Here is a 23,420-nt window from a genome sequence, read left to right on the forward strand (position 1 = left end):
ACAGTGCTAAAGATAACAAATGACCCCATCTGCTGTTCCTGACCACGCTGTATGTGCCAAGTTTAAGTAAGGAAGTCTTACCTCGGGTCCTGTCTGGGCAAGCACGATGACCCATCTGTAGTACCTGTACCTCTCTGAGATCAAAGACCAAGTCCCATGTCCAATCTGCTAGACTGCATTGGAAGGTTAGTTATCTCAATTCATGAGTTTTAACACTTTGGGCTTTTCAAATGAATTCAAGTTAGAAGGTGTTTTAGAAGTCAAATCAGTCTAAGAGCTTATCGGCTAAGGACAGTAAGAAAACCAGGAAGCCTTTGAATGGCTTTCAAAATGAATTTCCTACAGAGTCTGACACTTAGAGACAACTAAAACATAAATTATTTATACGTAAATTGTCATTCCCCTAGCAGGTACCAGTGTTTTCAAGCGAACTGTTGTGAAGACACTAGAGCTTTGAGGGTTCTGGTTCTAGATCCCTGTAAAATCTGTAGAGCATTGAAAACCTGTATTTGTAAAACACTCACAGTTGATTCTGACAATCAAGGCCTCTTTTCAAGAAAGTCTGTGGATTTCTATCTGGAGAAAAGGAGAAATTAAAATAAAGCCAACAAACAGCCAGGACCATCTTAGAGGATTTAACTCCTCATCTCTTTCCCCTGTTGTATGGTCTGCATAGCAGTTAATACTCTCTGAAATCACCTTGCTTCTTACTTGTTTCTTCCCACCCCCTTACTCATTGTATACACTCCATGAAAGCAGAAACATTGTCTCTTTTACTTTGCACTAAAGTTTGTTGAATGAAAAAAAAAAAAGACTTCAGAAAGCACCTCTGTCCACCATACCTTTCATATGTTAAAATATACTAAAACCCTGTACATTTAAGTGATTTAAAAATTGGTAAGAACCTGAGTCTCTGCGCAGCTCAAGTGTTGGTTATTGTGCGCTAGTTAGTTTCAGGTGGTCACCTGCGCAAGTCCATTTGTCTAGATAGCATTAATTGATTGCCAATAAGTCAGGGACCTCATTAGGTGTTGTGATAAATACAGATAGTACAATAACACCCTTCTTGCCTCAAAGAATTTATTATCTGGTAAGTACAATAAAACCTGCCCGCTGAAACTACTCCCCCAAATCATTCCTCCTCCTACGTGAATAAAATCACTGAATCTTTGGCATATTCACCAAAGGCACAGCAATTTGGCGCTCATATTTTGGTAAAGAGTCAAGTGTATTGTACAGTGTATGAAAATCCACTACCCCTGTAATCACAGCACTTTGGGAAGCCGAGGCGGGCAGATCACGAGGTCAGGAGATCGAGACCATCCTGGCTAGCACAGTGAAACCCTGTCTCTACTAAAAAATACAAAAAAAAATTAGCTGGGTGTGGTGGCGGGTACCTGTAGTCCCAGCTACTCGGGAGGCTGAGGCAGGAGAATGGCATGAACCCGGGAGGTGGAGCTTGCAGTGAACTGAGATTATGCCACTGCACTCCAGCCTGGGCGACACAGCGAGACTCTGTCTTAAAAAAAAAAAAAAAAAAAAAAAAAATCCACTACCAAATGAATCCACCAATGTGCCTGTTACTCGAGATATTGGTACATGTTACTATGGGAACATGGTTAGAGAGTTCTTTTGATGGAATTGCTGGATGTGACTTCTTCTAGGTATTTACACTTGACCATCTTTTGTCACAGAATTTGCTAATCCCTGAATAGCCACCTTGAGGAGGGGAAAAGCAGGGAACTGGTACAAACAATAAATTAAGTTTTCATTTACAGGTGCTTACCTAAGGCCTGAATCTTTCTAATGACTTCAGGAATATACTTGTTAATGCAGGGCCTGCAAAAATTTCCTGTTGTCAGCAAAACTTTGATGGTATCAAAATAAATATGAGTCATATAATTTCAGCCTTTGAAGGTGGGGTTTGAGAAACCAGAAAAGAAGATTTCCTGACTGGCAGATAGTGAGACAGCAGCAGCGCCCTGGGAATGGAGAATCTCGCATCTTCACCTCCACCCAGTGCCATTGCAGAGACCACCGCCAGGGTGCCTAAGGCTGGTGCATTGAAGCAAAAGAGAATTTTTTTCCTTGTCAATATTCTGATGCCGCATGAAACAAACACCTCTTTTGTGACTCCTGCAGTCTTAGACAGATCAAAGCTTTCAAGAGGAGGTGTTGCTGGACAGTTTCATTGCTCCTGGCTAATGAGTCACATAAGAATCCACCCAGGAAAGTTGCTAAGCTGGTTTGCTGGCTGTTTGGTGAAGACTTTTAAAGAGATATTGCCACATTTGAAGACAGAATTTTACTTTACATAAAATTATACGTACAGAGGACAGTGAAAAGACAATTTATACCCTGACAAAGTAAATGGGATTTCTTTTAATTTTCATCCTTAACAACTGAACTGAAGAACATGACATAACTTTTCCTCAAACATCACATTCAAAAGGTAGATTTAAAGTTTCTCTGTATGTGGTGCTATTAAACTTTGAATAAATGCAAATAAGTTGGAAATATGCCATTTGTTACTGTGGGAAAATCATGATAAAATATTACTCAATAAAGCCCTGTTTGGAGACTGTACACACAGATGTGGGCACATGCACACCATCAACAACCTTCCTTATATTGTAAAAATCAAAGCATATGCATACTTGATTTCTTAAGTATTATTCTTACTTGAATACAATTTGCTTAGACAAAAAAAGAGCTAAGAAATAAATCCTTTTACAACCATCATTTCACATGGTTTTCTGTGAACTTTCATTTGGCAGGAATTCTGTGCCTTCATGTATCTTTTACCTAAATCTTAAAAGGAGAGGCGTAATTAAAAAAATACATCTAGCTATTCGGGAGGCTGAGGTGGGAAGATCACTTGAGCCCAAAGATTTGAGACTGCAGTGAGCTAGGACCATGCCACTGCACTCCAACCTGAGCAACATAGTAAGACCCTGTCTTTTACAAATAAAAATAAATAAAGAAAACAGAAAACACCTACATTAAAATTTTGACATGATTTTAAAGACTCTTGACTTAGCCCCTCTCCAACAGGATTGGATTGGATGCTTCCTTTACTTGTCTCTACAGCTTGTGGTGTCTTTATCTGTAACAAGGGCTGCAGCATGGTGCCTGAAGCAAGAAGTGATCCAGCCAATGGTTTGTTGCATGGATTGCTAACTAACTCTAAAGCCATTTTCTTTATAGCTTGTGTTATATGAGTATCCATACTACCAAATAATAGCTGTAAAGCCTATGGTAGACTGAAGTAGAATAATTTGAGTGAACCAATAATGACCTCAACACTTGACACTAAAACACTACCAATTTGAGCCAAACAAGTGCCATGGTTCTTGTCTGTAATTCCAGCACTTTAGTGGGGGTGAAGTGAGCGGACCGCTTGAGCTCATTTTAAGACCAGCCTGGGCAATGTGGTGAGACCTGGTCCCTACAAAAAATAAAAAAATTAGCCAGGCATGGTGGGGCGCACCTATTGTCCCAGCTACTCAGGAGGCTGAGGCGGGCGGATGACTTGAACCCAGGAGGTCTAGGCTGCAGTAAGCCATGATGGCACCACTGCACTTCAGCTGGGTCAACAAAGTGAGATCTTGTCTCAAAACAACAACAACAACCAAAACAAACACAAAACCCCAAACACTACCAATTTGAGATTGAGGTGTGCAAGCAACTTCCTTCCTTACTATGTTTAAATATCGTCGTAGACTCAAGTTAAAAGATAAATGGCATGTATTTGTAATCCATGGCGTCCAGGCACTATACTTTGCATAAATATGGTCACATTTAATTGTTGCAACAAACCTAAGAGGTGTTATTCCTACCATTCCACAGAGATGAAGAAACTGAGACTTAGAGAAACCTCCTAGTTAGTAAATGGGAGAAAAGGCGGGGTTCAAAGTTGAGTCTGTCTGACTTTAAAGGCAGTGCCCTTTACGTATAGCTAGTAGCATTTTTATTATTCAGAGCTTAGTGTGAATTATTTCATTCACACCTTAGTATGAATTATTTTATTAAGACCTGTTTTCTGCCACATACAGATGCTCCTAAATTTGCAGTGGGGTTATGTTCCAATAAACCCATCTTGAGTTGAAAATATCATAAGCTGAAAATGCATTGATTATACCTGGCCTGCTGAACATCATATCTTAACCTAATCTACGTTAAACATGTTCAGAACATTTAATTAGCCTACAGCTGGGCAAAAATCACCTAACACAAAGCCTATTTTGTAACAGAGTGTTGAATATCTATGTGATTAATGAATACTATACTGAAAGTGAAAAACAAAATTTTTATATGGATACTTGAAGTACAGTTTCTACAGAATGCATATTGCTTTCTGTTATCTTAAAACTGGAAAAACCTAAGTCAAAACATTCTAAGTCAGAGACTGTATGATGTATCAATCTTCCTGAGAAAAGGGAGTTTTGAAGAAAAGAAAAAAGAGTGGACAATTTTGAAGAAGAAGGTAAGAGTAGAAATCTGGGCCACTATAATGATGCTTTGTAAAGGTTTCAAGGTGCTGAATGCATTTACGTTATGTTGAAGTTAAGCAGGGCATCTTGTGAGAAAGAAAGAAAACACTGAGGGAAAAAAGGATGGTAAAGGCTTTTTCTTAGAACTTGGATATATTTGGTTTTAGTAATCACTGGTCATTAGAGAAATGCAAATCACAACCACGATGAGATACCGTCTCATGCCAGTCAGAATGGCGATTATTAAAAAGTCAGGAAAAAACAGATGCTGGCGAGAATATGGAGAAATAGGAACGCTCTTACACTGTTGGCGGGAGTGTAAATTAGTTTAACCATTGTGGAAGACAGTGTGGCAATTCATCAAGGATCTAGAACTAGAAATACCATTTGATCCAGCAGTCCCATTACTGGGTATATACCCAAAGGATTGTAAATCATTCTACTATAAAGACACATGCGCACGTGTGTTTATTGCAGCACTATTTACAATAGCAAAGACTTGGAACCAACCCAAATGCCCATCAATGATAGACTGGATAAAGAAAATGTGGCACATACACACCATGGAATACTATGTAGCCATAAAAAAAGAATGAATTCATGTCCTTTGCGGGGTCATGGATGAAGCTGGAAACCATCATTCTCAGCAAACTAACACAGGAACAGAAAACCAAACACCACATGTTCTCACTCTAAGTGGGAGTTGAACAATGACAACACATGGACACAGAGAGGGGAACATCGCACACTGGGGCCTACTGGGGGCCCTGTTGGATTGGGGGTTGGGGGGCGGGAGAGCATTAGGACAAATAATGCATGCAGGGCTTAAAACCTATGTGACGGGTTAATAGGTGCAGCAAACCACCATGGCACATGTATACCTATGTAACAAACCTGCATGTTCTCCACATGTATCCCAGAACTTAAAGTAAAATAAAAATAAAAATAATGTAAAACAGAGCAGTACATCTTTAAGTTATAAAGAGATACTGTATGCATCCTTACTTGCGAAGTTATTTCTAGTTTATATTGGTTAACTTAAGCAATTATATCGTTGCTTATTTAAAATTCATTTTGTCTGATTTTTCATGTTTCCATGAGAATGTAAATGATGATCAAGAAGAGGATGGGTGTAAAAAATGTCAAGCTTGGGACAGAGGACTAGAATTTTCTCTGCAAAGACAAATATAGCCCTACTTCTTCAACACCAGTAACTTGGGTTCTGGGAATGAGAAAGGCGGGCCCACCTACTCATTCAGCAGGCTCATGGGGTGTACATAATGCTTAGGTTTCTTTCATGCTCATCTCTTTATGAAAAAGCAGTTGTAAATGCCTACCATTACTCAGTAAGTGCTTTTCTTCTGAAGAGCAATTCATAATATAGTAACTAAATATAGATGTCAAATGTTAACAAATTTGACTCCTTTCCTATCACTATTAGTCTGCCTTTCTCTAAGGATTCCAAAGTGTTGCATATGTCTCAATAATGGATGTCCTTGAAGGCAGCCTATCACTGGTTAAGAACACCAACTCTGGAAAGAGAGCCTGCCTGGGTTCAAATGAGTCTCTACCACTTACTTGCTGTATGACTTCAAGAAAGTTACTCAGTGTAGCCAAGTCTCAAGTACCTCAGCTGAAATGTGAAGTAATAATTTTACCTAATTCATAAGATTGTTGTGAAGACCAAAGTCCTCTTTGGTCCTCCTTAAGCCTGGCTGGGCACGATGGTTCACGCCTGTAATCCCAGCACTTTGGAAGGCTGAAGCAGGAGGACCACTTGAGCCCAGGAGTTTGTGACCAGCCTGGGCGACATAGTGAGAACTCGTCTCTAAAAAAAAAATTTTTTTTTTGAGATGGAGTCTCTCCCAGTCGCCCAGGCTGGAGTGCAATGGCACGATCCTGGCTCACTGCAACCTCCACCTCCTGGGTTCAAACTATTCTCCTGCCTCAGCCTCCCGAGTAGCTGGGACTACAGGTGTACACCTCCACACCCAGCTAGTTTTTTGTATTTTTAGTAGAGAGGGGGTTTCACCATGTTGGCTAGGCAGGTCTCAAACTCCTGACCTTGTAATCCATCCGCCTCGGCCTCCCAAAGTGCTGGGATTACAGGCGTGAGCCACTGCACCTGACCCCAAAAAAATTCTTCTTTAAAATGAGCCAAGTGTGATGGCTTGCACCTATAGTCCCAGCTTCTGGGAAGCCTGAAGCGGGAAGATCACTCGAACCCAGGAGGTTGAGGCTGTAGCAAGTGGTGATGGGGCTGCACTCCAGTCTGAGCAACAGAGTAAGACCCTGTCTCAAAATAAAATAAAATAAAATAAAATAAAATAAAATAAAATAAAATAACANACTTTTCCATTAAGTATCTCTCAAAGTGAGAACTGAACCGATGTAAGACCAGCAGACAATATATTTTGTAATGCAAGGGCTACACGCATGAACACCTATATGCAGATCAAATATGTAACACAAACGTAAATCCTTCAGGACCCTGGAAGAAACACAGGGGAATATACAATGACTCTCAGTAAGTGATAGCAGGTTAACTATATAGGTGGTATATTTAAATGCAACTTCACTATTATTTTTTCCAATGGGAAACACAGCCTAAATGCCACTTCCTCCAAGAGGCCCTCCCTGACTCCCTAAGCTAGCCTAGGTTCCAAGGCTTTGTAGTCCCACTGCACTACGTGCTTCCTCTTTTGTAAACACGCCACACTTTGTTATAAGCATTTGGACAGTTGGTCTGCCAAGCTGGTCCAACTGTCAGCTCCATGGGAGGTGGGGTGTCAGGGGATCTGTTGAATTCCCCTCTGTATCCTTAGCACATGGAAGTGCCTGGCATACTAGGTACTCAAAAAATATTTGCTGGCTGGCAATCAGATAGAGGCTGAATAACACTCAAACATATATATTAAGAGTACCCACAATGAAATATGTAACAAAAGTTGGTATCACATGTTGGACATGAGAAAACATTTCTGACTTTAGAAAAATTTCTTTGAATCTCATTTCTCCAACTTTATTTTTTTACTTTTACTTTACTTTAATTTCCTTCTTTCTTTCTTCTTTCTTTCTTTCCTTTCTCTCTCTCTCTCTCTCTCTCTCTCTCTCTCTCTTTCCTTTCTCTCTTTCTCTCTTTCTTTCCTTTTCTTTCTGCTCTGCCACCCAGGCTGGAGTGCAGCGGCACAATCTCAGCTCATTGCAACCTCTGCCTCCCGGTTCAAGGGATTCTCCTACCTCAGCCTCCCTAGTAGCTGGAATTACAGGTGCCAGCCACCATGCCTGGCTAATTTTTGTATTTTTATTAGAGCCAGGGTTTCACTATGTTGGCCAGGCTGGTCTCAAACTCCTGATTTCAGGTGATCCGATGCCTCAGCCTCTCAAAGTGCTGGGATTACAGGTGTGAGCCACCGCGCCCAGTCTAATTGGGAAATTCTAATGAAAGGTAAATTACACTCAGAGAATTAGTGCCCAGAGATAATTGCAGTTGACCTTAATAGAGGCTCCCAATAGTAAAACAAATATGAATTTTTGAACACATGGAAAACACAAAAATATCTCTCATATATTTCTTCATCTAAGTATGCCAGAAAGGTCCCTGGCCTGGCGTGAAAAGACTCAAAAAGAAGAGGGAGCCATGGGAACATCCTGGTGCTCAGCTGAAGATTTTGTAACGTCCAATCAAATCTGAAAGGTATGCTTCCCAATTCTTGCAAACACTAAATGGGCCGGATGCTCTACCTACCTATCCCATTTAAATGTGATATTTATAGCTCATGAACAACAGTTAAAATGTGTTTCAGTAGAATAATTTTGTCATACCATGCCAAGTATATTGTTTCAAGTGCCGCTGCTAGTTTGGAATTTAATGCTTTATTTATTTTTGCCGTCTCTCTAATTGTCAAGTATGTTATTCATGCTGTTTCATTGCTTAGGCACCCAAGTAATGATACTCTTCCTGCCACGTACGCCAACACGTCACTATTTCCACTACTGGAAGTAAGGAGATGGTGAACACGAAAGTCATTACTAGATGACACTGGTGCACAACATTATGGCAGATTTTACATCCTAAATCAAGCTTATTTATGCCAATATTCTATTAGTTTATATTCTCTCACCACAGATTGGTAAACAAAAATGAAAAAACGTAGACTGGTGCTTTCAAGGGAGGAGAGTAGAGAGTGTGTGTGTAACGTATGTGTGTCTGAATAGATACTTCATGCTCCTCAAAAATAATGTGACTATTCTGAGTTAAACCATTATCAAATATTATCACATTCTATTTTTTCTTACAAACAAAGGTATATTAGATGCCAAAGTAATTTGTATTATTCATCAACTATTGAATACTCTTTTCAGAAAAAAGATATGTAATTTCATCTATTCCTTAACTCCCTCCCCAAGAGTTCTCTTGCCAAAGATGGTTGAAGTGCTACAACTACAAAATGACTTCAGAATATAGAATAATATGGAGGAACAAAAGACTTATCATTCAAAATGATTTTAAAATACCGAGGGACACACACACCAACAAATAGTGAACTTCATAGACACTGAAAAAGATGTGATCAAAACGAGGTTTTCTGAGGTAAGCACAGTGGGAAACATTGGAGGTGGAACAAACTATTAGGTCATGAAACTTCTTTCAGAGAAGGGCTATTCTTTTTTTTTATTTTGGTGACAGTGAGGTGCAGCACACATTTTTGCAGTAGTTTCAGAAGTTTGATAGACACAAGTGTTTGAGTGCAGTTCTCAAATGTATTCACTATCAATAACACGTGAGGCTGAAATTAATAAAGGACACACAGAAGTGCCTAATTTAAATTCTAAGGTATGTTAATTAGTATAAGAAAATATTTTAAAAAAGGAACAGATACTTGTACTTTGTTCTGTCATGTAGATATTTTCATGGTTTGACCGATCTACTTACATCATCTGAATTTACCTAATGAGTTTGCTCACACTTACGTTTCTAACAATGCAGGCTCCCTGAAGCAGTGACTGAAAGTGTCTGGTGCACATCTTAGGCCCTTAATAATATTGTTGAATGTGCAGGTAAAGGGATGAGTTACCAATTGCACAGGTGAAAACAGTTATGCTTGTGGAAGCAATGAACAAATAAACAGCAAACTGGAATTTCAAAAGCTGCATATTATATTTTCATTGTGTTATTGACCATAATTTAGTTCATCTAGAAACAATTTTAAAATCAAGCAGAGATTTTAGCTCTCACTCATATTCTTCTTGTATTGCTATTGAGAATATCTATTTTCTCCCTAATAATCATTCCTATTTTTTTTTTTTTTAACAAAATACCTTCTTTGAAGTATATTGAGATAGAAATGTTCATTCTGGATATTTTAAAACCAGAGATGCTTACTGAAGACCAAGAAAATGACAAAATTCTTTTGCAAATATTTATGTGAACTACAAGATACTCATTCTTAGGGAATTTAATGCCTAAACTTTTGTCCAAAGCTTTCTTTTAAATTGTTTTAATGACTGTTGAATATTTAGTAATAAGATGAAAATACTGAAAACCAAAAAAGTGTTAGTTCTAACCCAATTTACCTTTCTATCTATAAACAGCGCATATTTACAAATTGTACTGTATGACTTTGGTCAAAAGCAACTCATCCTTCCTTTAAAAAATCCATATGGGATTGCAGAGCAATTTAAAACAAAGCCAAATGAGATTTGTCATGTTGATAGTCAGTCCCATTGACTCAGTCCCTGCTCTTTTGTTCACCTTTTCTTTCACTTCTGGGATTGTCATTCAAGCTTATGGTATCAACTTTCACTTCTGTGCCAAAGATTCACAAAAACATTTTCTATCATGCCCTCTTATCTTGCTACTATTCTTGTGTTTGCATCTTTCTATTGGTGGTGATGTTGTCACTCCAGCACACTCTGTCCCAATACAAGGTCAACCACACTCAGAAGAAAAAAACTGCACTCGTACCTCCCAACTCCTCTGGTCACAGACAGCACCTAGCACATTCACGTGGGATGGCTGCAGACAGCCATCTCAGTGACCTCACAGCTCTTCCAGCTGTGCATGCATGAAACTTGAAATCATTTTGATCTCTTGTTTCTTTTCTGCTGTGTTTGCAAGCCTTGCCAAGTGCTCCTCTTATGTGAAGCTTTTCCTCTTTATTCCCATGCCAAATTCCAACCCAATCTCCATGACTTCCCTCTGCTGTTTCACAGGTTATTTATTACCCCAGTCTTTGTCCAATCTGGCCCACGCTGGAAAATGTTCGTCTTGCTGCTCATTATGTCATTTTTTTTGCCATATTCAGAATAAGCAGTAAGTATAACATCCATGGGGCAAAAAGTAGCCATGCAAAATATAGCAGTGTTTTCTAGTAATTGCAGTCTCAAGTTTATGTTCTCTCTGAAAGTAGATAGAATATTATTAAGGAGAAGATTATTAATGAGAAAAAAGATGTTCTCGTAGCAATACATGAAGAATATGAATAAGTGCTGAAATCTCTGCTTGATTTTAAAATTGTTTCTATGAATGTAATGAAGTAAATAAATCATGGCCAAAAACGAAATGAAAATAAAACATGCAACATTTGTAATTCTAGTTTGCTGTTTATTTGTTCATTGCTTCCACAAATTTAACTGCTTTTATTGGTGTAATCTGCAACTCATTCATTTACTTGCTTTTTTTTTTTTTGTGATAGAGTCTTACTCTCTCACCCATGGTGGACTGCAGTGGCATAATCACAGCTAAGAGCAACCTTGAACTCTCAAGCTCAGATGATCTTCCTACTTCAGCTGGGACTACAGACATGCACCACCACACCTGGCTATTTTTTTTTTTTTTTTTTTTGTATTTTTTGTAGAGATGAGGTTTTGCCATGTTGCCCAGGCTGGTTTGGAACTCCTGGGCTCAAATGATCCACCTGTCTCGCCTTCCCAAAAGGCTGGGATTATAGGCGTGAGCCACTGAGGCCAGCCAGTTGCATGATTTTCAGCAGGGTCTGTACACGCTGACTTTCATTAAGACAACTCTTCCTGTCAGAGACCCAGGCCTGACCGCTCTCTACAAGGGCAGTGACAGAGCATCTACACAGGAAGAGCTGGAACAGAATCTCATAGGGAAATAGACCTAGGGGATGTGGATTACAGCAAGGATATTACTTCCACTTAAAAGCATATATTTTTTGAGGCAGCTTGAAACTACTTTACATGATAAACAGATATTTTACTCATGTTGAATTTTTATTAACCTATCTGCTATAAACTCTACCCCTCTCCATGAAAAAAAAATCTATAAGGCTGCTATCCTCCATCTAGTAGCTAATTTTTATTTGTTTCCCTGGATGTTGCAAATTTTAATAGTTTTCTTACTGAAGCATTCAGAGTAAGCACGGGGTGATATTAAAAATATTTAGCAACCCATTTGACATGGGCACTGAGCAATCAGATGGCCATCAGCTGGAGAAGACTGGGTTGGCTGGCTCGTGCATCCTGGCTACGTATCATCCCAGGCATATGTGACCCTGGTGCACTGTGCACAGGCTCAGGAGACCTCTGCTACCCAGCCATCCAGTGCTATGGTGTGTGGGGAGCATTGCTGCTTAGGATACAGATTTCTCAGGCCTGGGACCCAGAAACTCCGGAGTTTTGGCTCAGTGGTCTATTTTAATAAACTCTCCAGATGATTTTAATGTAAGCCAAAGACAAAGACCTCATCTATGTGGATTGTTCCCACTACCCCCTTCCTTGCCCTCATAACTTGGCATAAAAGATAGGGGCTAGAGAGCAGGCAGTTTACAGACTACCTTTGTTCTCTCTTTTAATCTTCAGTGTGTGTGTTTTTTTTCTAGTAGGAATAAAGATTAAATTGGCTAACAGAGTCCTGTGGAAATAACAGTGAAATAGAAAGACTATGATTGGTGTTGATAATACGGCCATAACACCCATTGTTAAACACCTAATTATACACTTTTATTCCATAAGGTAATAGTTTAATTATACAACCTTAGGTTCACAGGCTAATATTCTAGGTTTCAGTTTTTAAATTTATTGCATGAATATAATGGAAAAGAATTTTTTTTTTAGTTACATTTTTTGACAATTTCATTATTTGCAAGAGAGAATTTTAACATACAGGGATACGGTATATGAAAAGAGGAGGTTTCAGTCAGGGTCAATTTTAGATAGAAATCAAAATTAAAATAAAAAATATTAGATGAAAATCTTGAAAAGGTACATTGCATTCTCTTAATATAATTTCTCCTTTTGTTAATAATTCAGGATCAACATTATGAATACTCATCATTTTATTTATATGCAATGTGCTTAACTCTCTTTCCTATTCGGCTGTTTCTAATCATCACTGGATTAGAAAGTGATTTAACAAAACACTTAAACGTGTGAAAACTGAAAGTAAACAGTTTCTGAAGGAAGATATAAAATCCGAAGCATGAATTGCATGAGCTTTAAGTTTGTTGATTTCATGACGTTGACTTAACAGGTCAGATACATTTTACTTCATTACTGGTCTTTTTGCCAACTCTTGTTAGGTGAAGTTTTTTGTTTGTTTTGCTTTGTTTTGAGACAGAGTCTCACTCTGTCACCCAGGCTGGAGTGCAGTGGCATGATTTCAGTTCACTGCAACCTCTGCCTCCTAGGTTCAAGCTGTGCCTCAGCCTCCTGAGTAGCTGGGACTACAGGCGCATACTACCATGTCTGGTTCATTTTATTGTGTTTTTAGTAGAGACGGGGTTTTGCCATGTTGGCCAGGCTGGTCTTGAACTCCTGACCTCAGGTGATTCGCCCGCTTCTGCCTCCCAAAGTGCTGGGATTATATGCGCGAACCACCATGCCCGGCCGAGATTCTGATATATGCAAGTTTTTAAAAATTGAATATCTTAAGAGATCAGTAGGCTCAATTCTTTTAAAAAAATGTTACTTCCCTTGAGTTTTAAAACAACCCTACTCGTAATCTGACATTTCATAAGAACTATAAACTTGTGAATCTCTCTGAATTTGACATTCTATCAAATTGAACTCCACAGAATAAGGCCACATATGTAATTAGAAAATAAACTATTAAATGTATTTTGAAGAAATCTGTATTCATTTGGCAATTGAATGTCTCACCTAATCAAAAACTTATTTAACCAACATAGGTTGCGCAGAGAGGTAAGACAGAGCCTGTATTATTTCTATGTAGTCACTGCGTCATTCTGGCATGTCTTTGGTTGGGTATGACTCACTGAACAGAAAAGACTGTCTTTCACTACTGAAAATGAGACTTGTTTAAACAAAGCATTGTTAATTCTACTTGGTTGAAACAGGAGGCTACCTGGATGATTATCCTGCCTTTTTTTTTTTTTTTTTTTTTTTTTTACGATGGACTCATGACTGAGTCATACTTGGGAATTATAGCATGGGGTCATTGTATAACCAAAATCTAAAAGAAGTTAAAATAAAGCAAAATTGATAACAACTTCACAATGATCAAAAAAGTACATAATATTTCATATTTCATGCAATGAATTGTTATTTATTGTGGACTCCACTGCAAGAGTATCTTAATTCTCACAAGCTTATAAGCAGTATGGTGTTTTGTAATGTTGGAGAAGTGAATTAACATTCGGAGGTAGCTTTATCTCACAGTCAAACTGTAGATTTCAGTTAAGGAATTTGAGCTAGAATTCTTTTCTACACCTCTTTGTTATTATTATTTTTTATACATTTCCAAGTTTCATTTTCTCTTTGGCCTATAGAGATACCATGATATTTTTTATCTTATTCCAGGAAATTCTTAAAAGGGGGATTCTTTATGCTCATAAAAGTTCTCATATGTAACTGTCTAAACAGGCAAATAGATAGACTCTATTGTAAAAAAAGCAAAAAAAAAAAAAAAAAAAAACCAAAAAAACAAAAAAACACAAACCTATAAGACACAACTGAGTCAAAAGGAAACTAGCCACTCACTCTTGTCCTGTAATTATATAAATATAATAGGCATATTTGACATAAGATACTTTTATTAGAATACCTCAAATGCAACATAATCTACCTTGTGGTATTGTTGTAATCACTTATCACCAATAAAATGTTACCACAGTCCGCTTACATGCTAGGAATAATGTTCTGCACACAGGAAGTTAGAGACTGCCTGGTTGTGGCCATGTGATGAAGTTCTCACCAGTACAGTATGAGCAGCAGTGATACGTAAAATTTCTGCCACAATTTAAAGGAAAATTGTTGGCCTTGATTTTCCTATTCTTCAAGCTGAACACAAATATGTTCACTGATCAACTTTGACCATAAAGTTAAGAAGAAAATCTGAGATGTTGAAAAAAAAAAGCCAGGGGGAAGGGATCTGGATTCCTGGATGGCTATGTGGAGCACAGTAACCTTGGAACCCTGAACTGCTCATCTGGGGACTATTAGGTTATATGTGAAACAAATAAATGTTTATTTTGTGAAGTGACTATATTTTGGGATCTCTTTATTACTGAAGCTTAGCTTTTTGACATAGTGTTGAAGAAATTGGTATTGAAAGTGGGACGTAGATAGACATCACAAAAAACAGAAATGATGTGGTTTTGGCTTGAAAATGAAGTAACATACAGCAGAGACAAAATATAGTAGGCTGGAAATATGGTTACCTTCAGTCATGTGTTGAAAACATTTGGTAAAAATATTACATGTGATGATTTGCAAGACAAGCACATTTCCCACTGAGCTTGTTCCTCTAGGTGAAGTGATTAGAAATTTCCAGAAAGACAGTGTGAGAAGATGGTGATACGGTTTGGATGTTGTTCCCTCTAAGTCTCATGTTGAAATGTAATCCCCAATGCTGAAGGTGGGCTCTAGCGGGGGTGTTTGGATCATGGAGGTGGATCCCTCATGAGTTGGTGCTGTCTTCCTGATAGTGAGTTCTCGTGAGATCTAATTGCTTAAAAGTGTGTGGTACCAACCCCCATATCTCACCGCTGCTTCCAATTTGCCTTTCACCATGAGTAAAAGAACCCTAAGGCCCTACCAGATGCCAAGCTGATGCCCAGCACTTCCTATATAGTCTGCAGAACCATGAGTCAATTAAACCTCTTTTCTTTATAAATTACCCAGTTTCAGGTATTTCTTTTCTTTTTTTTTCTTTTCTTTTTTTTTTTGAGGCAGAGCCTCACTCTGTCACCCAGGCCAGAGTGCAGTGGCGCCATCTCGGCTCACTGCAACCTCCACCTCCCGGGTTCAAGTGATTCTTGTGCCTCAGCCTCCAAGTAGCTGGCATTACAGGCATGTACTACCACACCTGGCTAATTTTCATATTTTTATAGAGACGGAGTTTCACCATGTTGGCCAGACTGGTCTTGAACTCCTGACCTCAAGTGATCCACCCACCTCGGCCTCCCAAAGTGCTGGGATTATAGGTGTGAGCCACCGCACCCAGCTGGGTATTTCTTTATAGCAATGCAAGAACAGCCTAACACAGATAGTTACAGTATAGAAGTCAGAAAACAGAAACACTTAAAACTAAATTTTAAAAAATGGAGTATGGTTATTGAAATATGCAATTGATTATAGGAAAAAAAAACACCCTGCAGTTGCTGTGTTTTCAATGGATTGTGTTACCAAATTAGCCAACAGCATAATTTGAAAAAGCGAAATTGTGAGACATGAAGTAGTCTTCAGGGAATGCATACTCTCTGATATTCATGTAAAAGACATAAAGTAAGTGCCCAGAAGGCAAGGCCAGAGGCCACAACGACCATAGACAAAGGAGTTCCTCTCTACTCAGAGAGTAGAACCAGGGACAGTCAGATGGGTCAACCAAGAACCCACTCCCCTCCCAGAGCAGACAGATGAATGACTCCTGCCCAGCACAGTGATAACTGCTCTAGATCATTCTCTCTAGTGTACTTCTCATGCTTTCCTTTTCCAAATTGTGCCTTATATTTCATTTATCCTATTCCTGCTCTACTACTGTTTATTTGGGGGATGGGGACTGGAGGGAGATAACATATTGATCTGATGGAGAGGACGGTGTTTCAACTAGTGATCCTGAACTTTGAGCTGGATGAAATAACTGAATTAGACTTTGGCTTGCCTTCTTTGGAAAGGGAACAAGTACGTTCTATTTGCGGAAGGAAATTTGCATGTAAACAGTTGGGTGACTAGAGCCAAATATTGTGTGAGAAACTGCTAACTGTCCACCAAATTCCATTCTCTCCTGTGCTGTAGTAACAGAATTTAAGTTGATCATATGACTTCCTTGGCAGACGTTACATTTCTCTGAGTCCTTTGCAGATGATAATGTGATGTGATGGCATTCTTGCCAATGCAATGTGAGCCAAGTGACTGGTTACAATTTCTGCCTCACTTGTTTCAAAGATAAGTAAAAGGCAAAGGGCCTGAGGTTGAAAGATGTGGAATGCGAAAGAAACAGGATGACTGGAGTGAAATAAGCCAGAGAGCACAGGCCAGACCAGTACATGGTGCAAAGCTTGAATTTTATTCTGCAAGAAACAATTGAGCCAAGTAATGATAAGATTTCATTTACATTTTCAGAAAGAGACTGACTATGTTGGAGCAGAAAGAACACTTCGGAGGCTACTGCAAGAGCCCAGGTGAGTGATGAAGGTGGTTTAGTCTAGAATGGTGGCAGTGAGGGGAGCTCATATTCTGGATACATTTGAATTATGAGCCTCTTAGGACATGCCCATGAATTAGCCGTAGAGTGAAAGGCAGCAGAATCAACTCTGGTGAATTCTAGGTTTTTGGCCGGAAAAATTGGATGAATGGGAAGATCGGGAGAGGAGCAAATCTGGAGTGTAGTCTTAAACCACGAGTTTTGTTTTAGATATTTTAAATTTTGTCTATTGGAGATCCAAGTAGAGGTGTCAAGTAAGCGGTTGCATAAATGGGCCTCATTAGTTTAAAGATGGTGTTTAAATCTGAGAGATGAGATGTGACCACCAAATATGTCTGTGTGTAGAAAATAAATAGAAGAGAGCCCAGTACTTACTGGTAGTGTGCACATATCAGAGGCCAGGAGGGGAGAAAGAATAGTGAAGTCACAGAAGAAGTATTTTGGAAGTTAAGAAAGTGTGTCTGGGAGGAGGTAATGATGGACTAGATAAAATGCTACTGTGGGTCTGAGCTGTTGTATGTGCTGTTGTTCTTTCATTATTTATAAATAAAAAGGAAAAAATATGTCTCATATAGCCAAGTCTATCTATACCAGAAATGCTTATAGGGCTACTGTTATTAGAAAAGAAAAAATGATACTATTTTTAAATCCTAATTGCCTTTTTTTTTTTTTTTTTTGAGACAGGATCTTGCTCTGTCACCCAGGCTGGAGTGCAGTGGTGTGAACATAGCTCACTGTAGCCTCGACCTCCCTGGCTCTCTCTCTCTCTCACACACACACACATATATATATATTAGAAATGGGGTTTTGCCATGTTGCCAGGCTGGTCTCAAACCCCTGAGCTCAAGAGATTCACCCGCCTCAGGCTCCCAAAGTGCAGGGATCACAGGTGTGAGCCATGGTGCCTGGTCCCCAACTACCTTTTATGAAAGTTGGATCCTGTTTAGATAAAGTGCCCTCTATTCACCCTTTATTCTGCTGAGTACCCTGAAAGGTTGAATATATATATGCATCTAAGTGTTGTGAAAGGTGGGAAAATAGGTAGGACTGCCAGCTATATAGGACTGAAGAGATCGACAAATCATCTCTCAAAAAACAACTATGAAACTGACAAAAATAGTTAAAAAAAAAAAAAAAAAAAAAACAGAAAAAAGGCCCTGGAGAAATCTATAAAAGGCAAATAACAAATTAAGAGATAAATATTCCCAAAAAACTACTGAATTTTAGGGAAAACAGTGGAAGTCTGTGGCATTCTTGCCTGAAGTTGTCCACTGGCTCTGCCCCAGCTCAGATGATGCAGTAGTTCAATCAGGGCCAGCTGGCCATGAAAACCAGCACGTTCACTGCTGGAGGGGGCTGATTTTATTTGGAGTAGAGGATGGAAAAATCTCACCCAGCAGTGAACACGAAAAGCCTGCAGCATGAGGTTATGGTCCTGGTTAGGGCAAATAACAGAATGTAAGACTAGCAAGATATTTAGCAAGGAGATAGCAATTGAGGGACTTGATAAACATTCCACGCATGCCTGGCTGCCTGGGAGCCTGTGCGCATGAATGATGGAGGCATGAGGGCCAGCAATAACAACAAAAGTCCACGCTGACTTGAAAACCGCCCAAACGAAACACAGATCCACCAGCAGAGGGTGGAAGCCTTATAGGCCCACTGTTTTTGAACACAACTTTTGTTCAACCATTGACAAACCATTTAATTACGCAAAAACAGGGGTCACTTCTAAGAGACCAGGTTAAAAAATAAAAACAATAAAACAGTTAACAGAGGCATCAAGAGCTGCACATCATGGGGCTTCTACACTCCTCAGATTTGATTCAGATATGTTACTTCAAAACAAGTAGCCAAACAACAACAAAAGCCACCCCCCACCAAAAAAAAAAAAAAACCCTCAGAGAAAAAGAAAGTGATAATCCAGAGTTGCTACAATAGATTATCTGAATTCTCTAGTTTTCTACAAAAAGGTATAAAACATGCAAGAAAACACAAATAGGACAAAGTAAACTGTACTTAGTGTAAAAACAGCCAATGAAAACTGTCTCTGAGTGGGTCTAAATGTTGGATTTAGCAGACAAAAATTTCTAATTAGATGTGATAAATATCTTGGAAGAACTTAATATATCAGTATACACATGTCCAAAGAACTAAGGGAAATGTGGTGGCAATTGCTAAAAAGGGGGAACTATTAATAAAGAAAAATAATCTACTAGAAAAAACACAGTGGAAATTCTGGAGTTCAAAAATAAGTAAATATTGGCTGAGTGCGGTGGCTTACACCTGTTATCCCAGCACTTTGGGAGGCTAAGGCAGGCGGATTGCTTGGGTCCAGGAGTTCGAGACCAGCCTGGGCAACATGACAAACTCTGTCTCTACAAAAGATACTAAAATTAGCCCAATGTGGTGGGATGCACCTGTAGTCCCAGCTACTCATCTAGTAGGGATGCTGAGGTGGGGGGATTGCTTGAACCTGGAGACCGAGGTTGCAGTGTGCCGAGATCAAACCACTGCGCTCCAACCTGAGCAACAGAGCAACACCTTGTCTCAAAAGAAAAAAAAAGAAAATATGAAAATATCTCTAAATGCATTTTTTGTAATATTCAAAAAACTGGAAGCAATTCAATTATCTAACAAGTAGTGAGTGACTAAGCAAAATATGCTGTATCCACACACAAAACTGGAAGCAATTCAATTATCCAACAAGTAGTGAGTGACTAAGCAAAATATGCTGTATCCACACACACACATATTCAATTATATACAAGTTCATTCCTTCTGATGCTCAGTAGTATTCAATTGTATTCAATTCCATATAAGTGAGTACTACGGAGCATTAAAAAGGAATGAACTTGTATACATAAATATGCTACAGGAATAAGCAAATATAGGCAAAGAGGTTTTTTGTTTTTGTTTTTTGAGACTGAGTCTCTCTCTATCATCCAGGCTGGAGTGCAGTGGCACGATCTTGGCTCTCTGCAACCTTTGCCTTCCAGGTTCAAGCGTTTCTCATGCCTCAGCCTCCCAAGTAGCTGGGATTACAGGCGCCCACCACCATGCCCAACTAATTTTTGTATTTTGAGTAGAGACAGGGTTTCACCATGTTGGCCAGGCTGGTCTCGAACTCCTGATCTCAAGTGATCCACCTACCTCGGCCTCTCAAAGTGCTGAGATTACAGGTGTGAGCCACCACGCCTGGCCGGCAAAGAGGTTTAAATAATGTGTTCGTAATACCTTTTAGAGAATGTGTACACATCAGAATGGGTGACATTATGCTGTGGAAACAACCTGGATGATTTATGATTTAAATCAGGGGTCTGCAACCTTTTTGGCACCAAGGACCAGTTTTGTGGAAGACGGTTTTTCCACGGATAGGATGGTGGGTGGTGGGGACACTTTGGGGATGATTCAAGTGCGTTACATGTATTGTGCCCTTTATTTCTATTATTATTACATTGTAATATTAACATATAATGAAAAAATTATACAACTTACCATAATGTAGAATCAGTAGGAGCTCTGAGCTTGTTTTTCTGCAACTAGATGGTCCCATCTGGGGGTGATGGGAGACAGTGACAGATCATCAGGCAGTAGACTCTCATAAGGAACATGCAGCCTAGATCCCTCACATGGTTCGAGCTGCTATGAGAATCCAGTGCTGCTGCTGATCTGACAGAAGGCAAAGTTCAGGTGGTAATACAAGTGATGGGGAAAGGCTGTAAATACAAATGAAGCTTCACTTGTTTGCTTGCTGCTCACCTCCTGCTGTGTGGTCGAGTTCCTAACAGGCCACAGACCAGTACTTGTCTGTGGCCAGGGCACTGGGGCTTGTGTCATATACAATTGTACACTGCTATTTCCACCAGCAGTGTAAAAGTGTTTCCTTTTCACCACATCCATGCTAACATCTATTTTTTTTTTTTTTTTAAATTTTTAAATGATGGCCATTCTTGCAGGAGTAATGTGATATAGCATTGTGGTTTCAATTTGCATTTCTCTGGTATTTAGTGATGTCAAACATTTTTCATATGTTTGTTGGCCATTTGTATATCTTCTTTTGAGAACTGTCTATTCATATCCTTAGTTCACTCTTTGATAGAATTGTTTCTTTTTTTCTTGCTGATTTGTTTGAGTTCCTTGTAGATTCTGGATATTAGTCCTTTGTTGGATGTGTAGTTTGCAAATATTTTCTACCACTCTGTGGATTTTCTGTTTTCTCTGCTGATTATTTCTTTTGCTGTGTAGAAGCTTTTTAGTTTAATTAAGTCCCGTCTATTTATCTTTGCTTTTGTTGCATTTGCTTTTGGGTTCCTGACCATGAACTCTTTGCCTAAGCCAATGTCTAGAAAAGTTTTTCTGATGTTATCTTCTAGAATTGTTATGGTTTCAGGTCTTAGATTTAAGTATGTAATCCATCTTGAGTTGATTTTTGCGTAAGGTGAGAGATGAGGATTCAGTTTCATTCTTCTACATGTGGTTTGCCAGTTATTCCAGCGTCTTTTGTTGAATAGGCTGTCCTTTTCTCACTTTATGTTTTTATTTGCTTTGTCAAAGATCAGTTGACTGTAAGTATTTGGATTTATTTCTGGGTTCTCTATTATCTTCCATTGGTCTACAAGCCTATTTTTATACTAGTACCACGCTGTTTTGGTAACCATAGCCTTGTACAATAGTTTGAATTTGGGGAACGTGATGCCTCCAGATTTGTTCTGTTTTGTTTAGTCTTGCTTTGGCTATGCGGGCTCTTGTTTGGTTCTATATGAATTTTAGGATTTTCTTTCTAGCCCTGTGAAGAATGTTGATAGTATTTTGTTGGGAATTGCATTGAATTTATAGATTGCTTTTGGCAGTATGGTCATTTTCACAATATTGATTCTACCCACCCATGAGCATGGGATATGTTTCCATTTGTTTGTGTTGTCTGATTTCTTTCAGCAGTGGTATTTAGTTTTCCTTGTAGAGATCTTTCACCTCCTTGGTAAGGCATATTTCTAAATATTTTTTATTCTTTGCAGCTATTGTAAAAGGGGTTGAATTCTTGATTTGACTCTCAGCTTGGTCAGTATTGGTGTATAGCAGTGCTACTGATTTGTGTACACTGATTTTCTATCTTGAAACTTTACTGCATATTTATCAGATCTAAGAGCTTCTTGGATGAATCTTCGGGGTTTTTTTGTTTGCTTTTGTTTTGTTTTGTTTTGAAATGGAGTTTCTCTCTTATTGCCAAGCTGGTGTGCAATGGCATGATCTTGGCTCACTGCTACCTCCATCTCCTGGGTTCAAGTGATTCTCCTGCCTCATCCTCCCTAGTAGCTGGGATTACAGGCATGTGCCACCACACCCAGCTAACTTTGTATTTTTAGTAGAAACGGGGTTTCCCCATGTCAGCCAGGCTGGTCTCAAGCTCCTGACCTCAGGTGATCTACCCGCTTCGGCCTCCCAAAGTGCTGGGATTGCAAGCGTGAGCCACCATGCCTGGCCGCTTTGGAATTTTCTAAGTATACCATCATATTGCTGGTGAACAGCGACAGTTTGACTTCATCTTTACCCATTTGGATGCGCTTTATTTCTTTCTCTTGTCTGATTGTTCTGGCTAGGACTTCCAGTACTGTGTTGAATAGAAGTGGTGAAAGTGGGTATCCTTGTCTTGTTCCATTTCTCAGGGGGAATACTTTCAATTTTTCCCCATTCAGTATAATGTTGGCTGTAGGTTTGTCATAGATGGCTTTTATTATCCTGAGGTATGTGCCTTCTATGCTGATTTTGTTGAGGGTTTTAATCATAAAGGGATGTTGGACTTTCTCAAATGCTTTTACTGTGTCTATTGAGATAATCATAAGCTTTTTGTATTTAGTTCCGTTTATGCGATCTCACATTTATTGACTTGTGTGTGTTAAACTATCCCTGCAGCCCTGGTGTGAAACCCAGTTGATCATGGTGTATTATGTTTTTGATATGCTGTTGGATTTGGTTAGCTAGTATTTTATTGAAGATTAATACATCTTGGTGCATCAGAGATATTGGTCTGTAGTTTTTTTTGTTGTTGTTATGTCCTTTCCTGGTTTTGGTATCAAGATGATACTGGCTTCATAGAATTATTCAGGAAAGATTCCCTCTTTCTCTATCTTTGGAATAGTTTCTGTAGGATTGGTACCAGTTCTTTGAATGTCGGATAGAATTCAGCTGTGAATCTATCTGGTCCTGGACATTTATTTTTATGTTGGCATTTTTTTAAAATTATTTTTTCAATCTTGTCACCTGTTATTGGTCAGTTCAGAGTTTCTATTTCTTCA

The sequence above is a fragment of the Rhinopithecus bieti genome, unplaced genomic scaffold (genome assembly GCF_001698545.2).
Source record: "Rhinopithecus bieti isolate Rb0 unplaced genomic scaffold, ASM169854v2 scaffold_44774, whole genome shotgun sequence".
Taxonomy (NCBI): domain Eukaryota; kingdom Metazoa; phylum Chordata; class Mammalia; order Primates; family Cercopithecidae; genus Rhinopithecus; species Rhinopithecus bieti.